Source organism: Oreochromis aureus, linkage group 10 (genome assembly GCF_013358895.1).
Source record: "Oreochromis aureus strain Israel breed Guangdong linkage group 10, ZZ_aureus, whole genome shotgun sequence".
NCBI lineage: Eukaryota > Metazoa > Chordata > Actinopteri > Cichliformes > Cichlidae > Oreochromis > Oreochromis aureus.
This window is the reverse complement of record NC_052951.1, coordinates 11,613,937-11,627,240: the sequence shown is the minus strand read 5'-3', so window position 1 is coordinate 11,627,240 and position 13,304 is coordinate 11,613,937. Positions and strand designations below refer to the sequence as shown.

The 13,304-nt window shown below is 39.2% G+C and overlaps 1 protein-coding gene across 1 annotated transcript in view; it reads left to right on the top strand.

Moving 5' to 3' along the window:
- The first annotated feature begins 3,553 nt into the window (after positions 1 to 3,553).
- The window catches only part of npas2 (neuronal PAS domain protein 2), a 43,939-nt gene continuing 34,188 nt past the window's right edge, over positions 3,554 to 13,304 (top strand). Inside the window, exon 1 of the mRNA XM_039618480.1 lies at positions 3,554 to 3,790. The gene's annotated coding sequence lies outside the window, so the exon portion shown is untranslated. The remainder of the gene's footprint in view (positions 3,791 to 13,304) is intronic.

The window sequence follows — 13,304 nt, the reverse complement described above, 5'->3', positions numbered from 1 at the left end:
CAGCTCACCCTTGCAAGGCTGAGTTCTAAAGGGTGGGCTTGAACATCATTGCCTTTGTGTGGAGACAAAGTTAGAGAGGCAGGGTTGAGAGGGTTTGGGCATGTGCAGAGGAGGGATAGTGGATACGCTGGGTAAAGCATGTTGACGATGAAGCTGTCAGGCAGGAGGAAAAGAGAACGAGCATAGAGGAGATTCATGGATGTTTTTTGTTTAAGAAGGTTCCTAACTCAGTGAAGTGACCAGAATTATCTGCTAAACAGCCAATAAGAGCTGTTCTTAAAATGCTTAGGAAGGGAGCTCTAGAAATAGAAATCCTAAACAATGAGGAAAGCAGACTGGATCATTTTTCAGCAAGTAAATATAAGAAAAGAAGATGTGTTTAATTTTACAGGCTTTTAGAGGTAACTTATTGTAATGCTGCAATCACAGGTTTATCTATTCAGTGTTTTCTATAATTTATATATAAAAACCCAGCCACTTCACTTCAGTGATAACCAGAAACAGCTCAAGGCCAGCAAACCCTATAAAGGAAGCGTCAAGTGAGAGTGAGTGATGGAGGCCTAATAAAAAATATTACAAAATAATCAGGTAATTACTAATGAAAATAATAATGTTTAATAAAATAATGATGTAATTCACAAATCAGAAGAATTGATGGATGATCAATATTTTTTTTTTGATATAAGGTATAGATAGAAGTCTCTAGGCACTGTGTGTGAGGTCCTAGGGGCTGAGACTCAGGTGGAGCAGCTGATCTGTTGTGGTGACCCCTAAAGGGAGTAAGTGAAAGAAGGAGAAGAAAACCTCATGGCCTTTCTTACTTTTAGATTGAGTGACACTAAATTATGCAGTTTTACTCAAAATGATGCAGAACTGTTGAGACATATATGTTCATTATTTTATTACTGTCAACCTGGGTGAAGTTTTCTGGGTGATGCACAGTCATGTTTTACAGCCTGACATGTTTTCATGATGAAATGTTTTTGAAGCACACATTTTTGCACATGTAGAAACAAATTTGACAGACTTATGTATTTAAATAGTTCATGCGTAAACATTAATGGTGTATTATTCACACGTTCACAAAAAAAACACAGAGTGTATCGGTGTAATGCTGAAGCTGAACCCTGCACACAATTCCTTGAAAAATCTAAAAACTGAAAAAGCTCCATTCATTGGCTTAGATAGAAAGACTCATGGAAAGGTTGAGAGCATGTCTGAGTCTCAAATAACCACCAAGGTGAGGTCACTATTTTATTTGGGAAGCTGAAAATAAATACCCTATGCTTTCCTTCTTTGTAACTAGCAAAAAATGAACAAACAAAGATTATGTATAAACGTCTTTTGAAGTTTCTCACCGTGTTTCTCACTGTGCACGGCTGACACAACACCCATCATCACAGATCACAGCTGCAAAGCTGAGATTGTTATTGGATTTTTGAGTTGTGGTTTCACGTACTCGCTCACATACGTACACTCTCAAGGTTCACTCTTGATCTCCAGTGAAATTTAAAAAAGTTCTCTTGCCGTTTGCTGTGGTTTGTTCAAATATTGCTTTTGAGAGAATTGGCAGCTTATGTTCACTTCGTCATTGTTTGAAGAGGGCTCTTTGTGTGTGAGTGTGTGTTTATGTGTGTGGTTTGACTCCACGATAAAGCATTTTATATATAGAATAACAGTGGAGGGATGGTGTAGACTTATTTCTCCTCACGTAGAGCCATGCTGTCTTTGCCCTGTTCATGAATAGCTATTCACCGGGAAAATTGTAAAGGAAAATGATGTGCGACGACTGGCCGACTCACACGCTTTCTCGCAGGCAGTTGCAAAAGAGTTTTCTCTGCAGACAAAACATCTATGTGGCCTGAAAATGATTTGATATGCTGTGGTGTCATTCTCCCTTCTGGCAGCATCCTTACATACACCCTTCTGTTACGGTCATGAATAACGAAATTCATGATTTAATAGTCAGTCCGCTGTGAAATACAAGTATGTTTTAACCCACTCGAAGCATTTGGCCTTGTTTCCCCTCCTGAGGAGTGATTTAGAGACACACATCCTCTGAGAGGTCTATTAGACAGGATATCTTTTGACAGATGAAGTGAAGGAGTGGGGGTGTTGGCCTATTTGATCATGCTTTGGATGCAACTCTCGCAACAGAATTGTTTTAGAGTGTTACATGCTACCTTGTCTTTAGACATATGAAAATCCACAAATCAGTCTAACTTTGTACAAATGTTTCAGACTTTTACATACAGTGCCACTTGCTTTTTACTTCAGCAAGTCTCCAGAACTGATCTGCAGGAGTGTGATCTGAACATGTGCTTCAGCTGCCTTTTTCAAAAGGAGTTAACCTTTCCTGTCACATAAATTTTCTTCTGTTTGTATGCCACCCTAGAAATATTGCAGATTTATAAATAAAGCATTGTGCAAAAGCAAAGAGCCACCTGTTATTTCTTTATATTTTGATTGGAAACTGAAAAATAGGTCCAGTGATTTTTGTACAAACAAGAACATAGAGTATATAGGGCAAAAACAGAGTTTGCACAATTCTAATGAGCTTGAAAGTCAGTCTAAACTCTTTTACGCAGCTTTCTTGTCATTTCTCTAAGTAGTCTTCAAGAATAGTTCTCCAAGGTTTCTTGAGGGACGTTCAAAGCTCTTCTTTGGATATTTACTGTCAATATGATCACCAACCGCTTCAATAATGTTCAGGTCTGGGCTCTGGGGAGGACAATCCAAGACTGACAGATGTTTGGACCCCCAGATGCTTTGACCTACCTACAACACAGCATTTAAAAGCATATCTGCTTATCCACTAACATCTCAACCATTTTAATTATATGTGAAGTATGCATGGTATGTCAGCAGCCAGGGCCATGAGTAGTGACCTGTAATGCTATAGCTGTAATGTAAAATAGCAAACCAGGGAAGCTCAGTGAGATACACCTCTTCCAGCTTCAACCGACTGCATATACTGGAGTGACTCATTTGAGCTGTTGCACCTTTAGCAGTTTACCCATGCAGATTGCACGGACTGAACTAAAGGTGGCGCTGCAGCGTCCACTGATTGGTTGGACTGAGGAGAAAGTAGGGGACAGGTGCGACTCTGCGGTGCGTCTCTCAGACCAACAAACTTTACGAAGCCCGGCTGTGGCTGACCCAGAGACCACGAATCACACAAATCAGCCGAGCAGTGGTGTGTCAAGCAGCCTAAATGTGATCTTCAGTTGTGTTGCACCCACGCGGTATTCTACCTGTAGTGTTTTCTGGCCGAGAAACCCCCAAATGCAGACAACTGAAAGGCTGGATGGCGGTCCAGCCACACCCCCTTACGGTAACCCTGTGGAGATGGGCGGTATTGGATGGCACTTTCCTCCAATGACGTCGTGAGAACAGGCGGGGCTGAAGGACCACCTCCGCCCTTCGGCAGACTGCAATCAGCCTGCTCACATAACTTAATATAGTATGTGGACCAGTGGGCGGGGCTGTGAGCGCGAGCGCACACTGGCTGCTGCCGGAGGCTCTTCATTCAGCCTGCATGAGTCCGCGGACAGGAGCCGGACTGACCAGCGCGCTCTAATGAACGTGTGAGGTTTGTAGGCTGGGTCACATCAGCAGCGTGCTGCAGCCTAAATACAGACAGCGGCAGGAATCGTTAGCAGACTGCAGTGCAGTTTCACCTGTGAGCAACTTTCTGGAATGTAACACGTCTGAGTTTTATCTGTTAAAACCCAGACTCACACACACATATACACCCGCTCCTGTTTGGATCCTTATTCGGCAGAATAAGGTGAGTGTCGTTTTGTGCTCGATACTTGTTGCGGTTGTTATAAATGTGGCTTCAAATTGGAAACTTTCAAGTAATAATAATAATTTAAAAAGTTGTTTTTAATAGCTGCCCTCTTCTCCTGACTCAGTCTGCTTCACAGTGTTTTTATAATAGCAATAGATGGTATTTCTGCTTCTTTATGTCCCAATCAAACACATACATGACTGTTTAGATTGTTTGTTTGTTTTTATTTCTGTTTACTAAGTGAAGAAAGTCTTGGTCCTTTAGTGTGTGTTATAATCATTATATTGTGTGAAGCTGTGTAAAAATCTTAGTAAGTGCAGTAACTACTGTATAATGGAACCTATGTGCTGACCTAGCTCTGAAATGTTAGTTTTTTCCATATAGAGACACTTGACTGCATCTGAAAAAGAAAGATTCTTGTGTGTGTGTGTGTGTGTGTGTGTGTGTGTGTGTGTGTGTGTGATTTGAAATATGAGGAATGAAATATGAATGTGGCTTAATTGGCACAAACAGACAAACAAACTAGAGTCTGATAAGCCAAGACACTTGTCCTAGTAAAATCAGCTCTGATATACATCTGAATGTCTGATCTGAATGACTGATGCTATGTCAGTGACGGCTGTGGTTCGGGGACCTGATGCGAAACAAAACCCAGAGCGAGGGATCCGAGGCATTTTTTTTTTCTTTGCTCCAAAATGTGCTGCTGTCAGAGTCTAAAAGATTATCCTGTGTGTCCATCTACTTACACTCGTGTTGAGGCTTGTGCCATTTTTCCGGCTTGCTGTGTCAGTGCTGAGGTTGGCCCAGGAGCCATGAGCAGTGATGAGGATGTGTGCTGACAGCTGAGCGGGGCAGGATGAGGCTGTTCCATGACTGACTGAACTGGGCTGTTCACTGCACCATATGCTCCTCTTTATATCGTGCTGCTAAACATTTGGGCCTGCCTCATGACTCATGCTGTCTTCTTCTCCCTTCAGCCAATTCTAATCCTGCTACTAAATGGGACAATCAGAACATTGTTACACGGCGAGCTAGAAAAAGTGGTGGATTCCACTTTTGGCATTAGGTCTACCACTATGAAAACAGTATATAGGAGTCAATCACAATCCTTTTACAGCTTCCAGTAACTGACAGGTATCATGGAGAAGGCCATCCACAACTTGTCAGACTAAAAAATTTGGCCTCTGGGTGATAAACAAATGTAGAGTGAGCCTGGACCAGCTGTGTCAGTAGTGCACTGTGCACCACTGACACAGCTGTCAGACTGTGTGGGTGTTTCGTTTTAAGGTGTGTGTGTGGTAACCCAGAAACCCAGAAGACTGGTTTGAGGATGTCAGGTAGTGGGGTTTAACCATTTACGGTGCTGATCACCTGATACACGAGGCTGTGCACAGCAGAAAAAAGGGAAACCCAATCTGCTAAGGTTCTGCTAAGATGTGTTCCCGTCAAACAAGGATTTCAGAGTTTTGAGAAAAGCTGCCACAAATGTTACACATCTGTTTGTTTTTTTTATAACCAACATTTATTGTAATGTAATTAGCTTGCCCTGTACTCAGTGGAATGGCAATTTGAGACTTTTCTGCTCTCAAATTGAAAGTTTTCTTCTCTAATCTTCTTCATGTGGTCTTTTTTAGTTTTAGTCTCCTCCCCTGGAGACCTTTAAATGCAGGGAATATAAGTTATATTATAAGTTCTATCAGGATTTATTTCACCTTTAAGTATAAACTGAGCATGAGGCCTTGTGGACATTAATGTCCTGACATATAAGTGTGATTAGTGTCTGTGATTCTTTTCTTCTTCTTGCATCTCTTTGCTGAAACTATGCTGTGGTGAAGGTTAGTTAACTGATGACACATAGCCTCTTCTCTGATGTTACAGAGCATGTTGTGGGGAAAGTAGGTTACTGGGCCATGTCCTGCAAGCTTAAACTGAAAGCTAGTCTGAATATTGCTAGAGCTGCTTAGTGTGACTGGGCATGCACAAATGGTGTAGGTCTGTGCAACAGCAAAGGGACTCCTCCTGCTTTCTGTCTCTTTAAGAAAACAGAGCTGTGCTCCACATAGAATGAATGTTGAATGTTCAACCCATGATGAATCATCACAAACACACATGAAATGAGGTGAAATCTCACAACAGGTTGATTAATAGATCAGAGGTTGCAAATAACCAATTCCCGCTTACCTCTGAGCACCAGAGGTGTCATCTTTTTGTGTGTGATTAGCTCATTTTGGCCTTATTGTCTCAGTACTGACATTGACTTCAAGTCTTATCACGGTGTTTTGCTTTTTTCTTTAACAAACCATATTAATTTAAAATCTTCCACAGAAAACTAGAAGGCATACAAATACAATGTAAGACTTTGATTTAGCCAGGTTATTTCCACAGACATCAAGAAAAGCAGACACGAGCACCACAGAGGCATGCATACTTGGACAGAGCAGCAGCCAAAACATTTAAATAGGTAAGTTCGAGGTAATAAAACAGAAAAAAGCTGAGAGAGATGGGAAACAGGCTTCCTGACTACATGAAAGAGGCATTCAGAGTATTTGTAATTTCCATCAGAGCTAGACTTTCACTGTTTCTTACCAACGTTTAACGACAGCTCTTGTTGTTTCAAGTGTTTTGCGTGCTCTCTGTCCCAGAGGAGACGTGCATAAAGCAAGATACTTTGTCCCGTGTGAGTCAAGATAACAGCTTTTTTGTGACACTATTAAACACAAACAGGAAGTGTGTGTTGAAGAAAACAGCACAAATAAATGACTGCGGAAAGAAAAACATCGTTCTGGCAAATCAGTTTTGACCTCACAGGTTTTAATGATTAAAGACATATTTATCAGTGGAAAAAGTTTCGATTAAAAACATACAAAGGGAAAACAACAAAAATACAACACATCTGACTATTGCACAGTCATAATTCCATCAGTTTTAATAAGGTTGTGTTTTACAGATGGCTGCAGACCCTCACTGTTGCACCTCTCTCCTGACCTCCTCTGTACATATCAGTAACAATTTGAAACGGAAATTTGAGATTAGGATTCATCTCTCCATCAAACCTGTTGCCACTGATTTTCAGTCCAGTTCTTGTGTAATCTGGCACCTCTCAGCCTTTTCTCCCTATTCACCGAGGCCATTTCTGAGGCTTCAGTGAACAGCAGATGCATCTCTGTTCCCGTGTCAAGTCTTTGCTGCTGCTGAATTCTTTCCTGTTTCTTAAGAATTTTAGATACTGTTCATCTGCTCTGGGTAGTCTTTTTATTTGCCCTCTACTTTTTCATTTCTCTCAAAAGCTTTTAAGGACACAAAGTGAGATATGACAATTTTTTTACAGCTAACAGCTCCTTGGCAATAATTTTGTTATTAAAGTTCCTAAAGATACTTGTTAAAATTGATTATTTGCTCAGTTGTCTGTTATGTGAGAACACAAATGGTTCATCCTTTGAGTTAGGTCCCTTTTTATGCTTGATTGTCTCAGTGTGAAGTGGCGTAATGAATTAACAAGAGAAATGATTCCTCTTTGAAAACCCCTTCCTAGCCTGGAGAACTGCTACTCAAATCCAAAAATTATAAGAAAGGCTGGCTTCTTGGAAGCAAAATATTGAGAATTGAAGGGTTGTTAAAGACTTTTACAGTCTATAAATCTATAAATGGAACTGACTATCGCAACATTGTTACAAAAATGCTGTTGTTTGTGTTGTGGTTTGACTGAGTTAATTACTTCTCGTAATTGGCTCCATTGTCCATGAGTCAGTTGTCACCTAGAAAAGCCACAGTGATTTTAGGTTTAATTAACTTCCCCAACGGCCAACTCTGTCCTAAACACCAAGGTGAAAAAAATGAAATTAGTTTCATTTAAAGTGTCAATCAAATGTTTATTATTATTATTATTATTATTATTATTGTATTTTAATTAATTAGTTTATTTTTAACTATATTATATATTAAAAATTAGATATTTTTATTTTTATTTTTTTCACATCTTCTTTTATGTTTTAGTTAACTATAATAACCTTGTTTAGGACAAAGCTGAATGTTAAGGAAGTTAAGTAAGCCTGAAATCACTGTGGCTTCTCTAGGAACTTCCTTCAACTGTAGTTAAAGTTTAATGAGCATAATCTTACAACCAAGTGACTCATGGACAATGGAGCCAATTACGAGAAGTAATTAACTCAGCCAAACCACAACACAAACAACAGCATTTCTGCAACAATGTTATTATAGTCGGTTGTATTTATGGAAAAAAAAAAATTGATCTAGATACATGTACAGTACAGTGCAAAAGTCTTGAACCACCTTCTTCTAAAGAGCCAGAGTTTCTTCCTCAGCACACACCTTTGAATTCTTAATTTTGTGTCCTAGTCTAATAAAGTTGTCAAAGGGAATAGTTTTATCGCTGTGCACTTGCTGACCCCGATGTCCAACTTATCCCAGAACTTTCTGTTAGCTGAGCTTTCTGATGTAGCGCTCTGTTGCTCTATTTCTTAGTAGTTATAGCCTTTCATTTCCTGGAGATGTGTTTTGGATCTTTGTCACAATGACAAACAAACTGAGCTCAGACCATTATGTTGTGTTAGCTCTGCTGGGTAAGCAGTGTTGCCGTTAATTTTGAACGAATTTCCAACAGCTGTCAATAGCAAAGTCTTGCAAAGACGCAATTTGAACCAAAAATCTCAAATTTATACTTATGAGAACAAAATGCAGTTTTTCATTGGTTCATTCAGGGTATTTCTTTGTCCTTGTGTGTCTTTTTATTACTTGTTGGACTTGGTATCCCATAAGAATCAACCCTTAAGGCCCAGTTTACGCAGTCTCGTCCAAATAGTTGGTGTTAATGTGTGTCCGCTACTTGAACTCTGGGAAGCAATGATTTTGTCTCTAATGTGAGATGCTGGTAACTCTAATGAACTTATCCCCTGTAGCAGACATAACTCTTTGTCTTCTCTTCCTGGGATAGTCCCCATGAGGATTAGTTTCATCAAGGTGTTAGTTGGCTTTTGCAGCTGAACTTGGGCGGAAAAAACCCTCCAAACTTCTTGAAATTTGACTGAACATCATGTCTTAAAGTTATAATGGAATTTGAATTTTTCAGATCAGTGGCTCTTGCTACAGTAGCTGAATATTGTTGTTGAAGCAAACATAAACAAATTGTGGTTACAAATGTTTTAATGGTAAAATCTGTACAGAAACTATAATCCTAAAATTCAAATAGGGCTGTTTTTTAAGGCCCAATTATAATTGGTTAATAAAAATATAGAAAAAACACAATTGTGATTTATATCAAACCAAGTTGGGTGCAAACTGGAAAAAAGCAGCAAAGGCTTACATTTGAGAAGCTGGAACCAGGGAAATTGCTTCAGTGATTCACTATCAAACTAGAGGGCATCATCCTTGGTCTGAGACAGCTTAATCAAGCAATATCACACACGAGTGAGTGCTGTTTATTGAATATTAGTACAGCTCTGAATGGTTTGTAGGGACAAGGCCACAGCCATGCCGATATTCTCTAAAGCACTATGGCCTTGAGTGAGATATTGCTATCTCAGGTATAAAATTAATTTAAAGTAATAAATGGCAAGAGATTGTGCATTTTTTAAAAATATAGTGTGGTTTATTTTTTTAATGTATTCGCCTCAATCAAAACATACGCTATTAAAAATGGACTGCTGCCAGAAAATACATAAACACATTAACTTGTCGGCTCCTTTGTGTAGCCATTTTTTTTATTTATAGTGGAACTTTATTTCCACTCTTTGCCTCAAGTTCCATGTTACATGGTTTTGCTATGGCACTGATTCTTAGGTTATGGTTGTTGTAAGAAGTAAGTGTCTGTGTAACATCTGTCACAGCTGGGCAGAGAATATTTCAGAGCCTTTCTGTTGCTGATGTTACCCTGCAGACAGCGGGCTTTAAAGCAGCCACAATTTAGCTTTGCAATCAAATATAGGCGAACAGCTATAATTAGCAACTTTGAATGCATGTGAAATGTGTATTGTCCAATAAAAACCAGTCAAATTACTTAGTTAAAATGATTATAAAAACATTGAAGTGACGCTTACCCTTTTAAAGGCCAATCCACAGCCTTTATTTGTTGGCTTTAGATCGCTGTTGTCCAGTAATTCTGATTCTTAGGTAACATATTTCAGAGAACAATGACTCCTGATGGGAAGTAAGAAATGGTTCCAGTTGAAAGCTTGTACTAAATGGTCCATGGAATCACATGGCACACACCTTATCATTTCCTGATATCAGTGCTAGCATATTTTTGTGACAGTGATAATGAAATTGTTACACTGACTCTGTGGAATCTTACTTGTTTCCTCTCATAAAATTTGTTTAAGAATCAATAAAAGACTCAGTTAAGAAAGTAGCCTATAAGGATAATCAATGATGGTAGTGGTGTCAGTACAGTGCGTAGCAGTATTTGGGTTAAGGCCAAAAGCCACGGTTCATCTACACCATTTATCGCTACAGGGTTTATCTTCTATGTTGCTAAAAGCAACAGTCTCCATTAAATTAAATTAATACCAAGTGAAACTGACAGATTTAATTTATGAACTTCTCTAAAGGATGATTTTCAGGTTTTCTTTTGTTTGTTGATAATGTTGTGCGATTGCTGTACTGTATATGTTTAAATAATTTCTATTTGTATTGTTTTTTCAGACTGTTATAGTTTTTTGTCAAACTTTGCAGCTGACAAAGCTGCGCACATCCCAGGCTTATTTTCTCTGTTTTATCATCTTTAGACTCTTTTGACCTGTTGGTCTGATGTGCTGTTTGGGAATTTTTAGACTTGTGAATACTTGATCAATCTCCAGTAAGAAGATAATGTGGAAGCATTTATAGCCGTAAGAGCAGACATAAGACAGACATGGAGACTGTTATCATTAATCAGAGCCGTTCCTTTTTGTTCCATACCCCTCTATACTGAGGCCTGCTTGCCTTTTGCTTCCTTTGGCCAGTGGAACTATGTTGCACATGACTCCTGAGAGTATGACTGGTATTCATGTCACCCTCTTTGGCCTTGTAACTATGACAGACAAAATGTTCAGCACCAGTTATATAACTGCCTCTACTGACGTCATCGGCCTTGCTGGTGTCGCTGATCTCTTGCTCTAAAGCACACAGTGATTGTTCTCAGTAGCTGCAGGCTCAGAGCCATTACACCATCATTAAGACATTTGGCTTTTTCAAATCTATTTATTCCTTTTATAAAAAGAAAAAGCTTTCCTTTTTCTGGCACTGAGACCAGTCACATTATGTGAATTTGCTTCCTCTCTTTTTATTTGTGTCATGAAATGACATTACCTGAAACTAACGTGTGTGAGAGCTCCTCAGTGACACTGCACTAATACTGACCTTTCGGAAAGGCTTTTATGCTACTTCATCATTCAAAGGAGTGAGGATCTACATAAATGAGGTTCTTTTAGCAGCTGTTATCATCATCTGAGTGATACACTGTGTGCTTTGTCTACAAGTAAATGCTTTCCCCCCCCGTGTGTCTCTAAAATATGGCTGATTCACAGGATGTAACATTTATTCTTGCTTCACTACAAAAGGTTACGTTTAAGAATCGGGTGTGGCCACACATTGTGTGTCAGATGAAGAAGAAAAATGGGCCTCGCAGTATGTGTGGGCCCGGCCCATATGTGTGTGACCTAGATCTAGTGATTCAGATCTCCAGTTGAGGGTGTTGGCTGCATGTGCATTACAACGTTGTTTGCTTTAGTGGAGTCACAACAAGATCGTGTCAGGTCTGATGGTGAAATGAAAAGGGCCCTCCTACACACATTTCTTTCTTCCTTTAATGTTAAGTAAGCCATATGTAATCTGTGATGTCATGGGGCAAAACCTGAACATGTCCACTGACGGCGAACTGGAGAGTTCAGATAGTGCCGTGATACTTGAATTTCATTCTTAGTCTGGGTCAAGCCAAAGAGTTTATTACACTTTCCTACTAAAACTTTCCAGTTTCTGAGTTTTTGTTTTTTTTTTATTTAAGTTTTTAAACTTTTTTACTGATATTCCCTCACTGTCCACTTTATTAGGTACATCTTGCTAGTATTGGGTTGAACTCCCTTTCCCATGCAGCACCACCTTAATTCTTCATGGCACAGATAAAACAAGGTGAACTCAATGTCATGTTTAAGAAGTCAGTTTGAGATGATTTGAGTTTTGAGACATTATCCTGTTGAAAGCCATCATCAGGGTACACTGTGGCCATAAGTGGTTGGACAATATTCAGCTAGACTGTAGAATTTAAACAATACCTCATCCAAGCTTTCATGTTGTTTTCTTGTTGCAATTCAAGACTCATCACACCAGGCAACATCTTTCCAGTCTTCTCCCAGTCTTTACCATCCATGATGAGCCTGTGTGAATTGTAGCCTCAGTTTGCTGATCGGAGATGCATACCCTGGTATGGAGAAGAGGCAGAAGTTTCACAGAACAGTGGAAAGTAGCATAAGGAAGGGCACAAGGCATTTTTGCCCAGAGTAATGAAACACCTCTTCGTTACACCCAGAAAATTTCCGCTCACTGGAAATCTCCTTTCTTCCCTTTTCCGATGCTCAATTTGAACTCCAGCAGGTCGTCATGTATAAATGTGATTGGCCGATTACATTTTTTCCATTAAGGAGTAGTTGAACAGGTGTACCTAACAAAGTGGCTGGTGAGTGCATGTGCAGCTTAAGAGGACCACAGAAATATATGATAAAATTGATGGAAATTTCTAAAAGTTCTATTCCACCATCAAGAGGAAGCCAAAAAGACTTTTTTTCAGTTTTTTTTTACAGAGCTGGCAGTGATTTTAGGTTTCCTGAAGGACACTTCATGATTCATGAATTATTATCACATTAAAGCATGAATAATGTGCACACACAGTTCCACTCAGATACGATGGCCTCTTTAAGCTGTCTGATAGAGAGAAAACCAGTTATGTTTCTTTTCATATTTGCACTTATACACTGTAACAAAGGTTTATGCTCACAATAAACATGGTGGAATTTCAGTTATTAAAATCAGTGTAGGTACAAGAAATCCCTTTAAGCCAAAAGGTCTTTTGTTTGCGAGGTGCAGCCAGTCAGGAGAAAATTAACAAAAAGAGAGGGTAAACAAAGCTGAAGTAGCTGCACCTGAACTGCGTGGCATGCACAGCTACTCCAAGAAGTCCAAGAAGACAAATGTAGTGCAGGAAAGAAGCATCACAGGTAAAAACATAAAAATATGAAAACTAGTCATTATGCGAGTTGTTTTCCAGAGACTTCTGATGATCCAGCCTCCTGTCATTAATAATGTAGATGTTATTAATCCACTTTCTCAGTTGACTGAGCATGCATCGTGATTACGTGTTAACATTTGTACTACTTTTAAACCACTCATCGGATGAATAAAAGATGCACAATGAGCAGATTTTGTATCCTGTAGTTCTGCTGAAATGTTAAACTACCTAAAATAACATGAAATATTTTCGTGTAGCTCAAAAATAATCAAATAAAATATCTGCAGTCCACTGCTT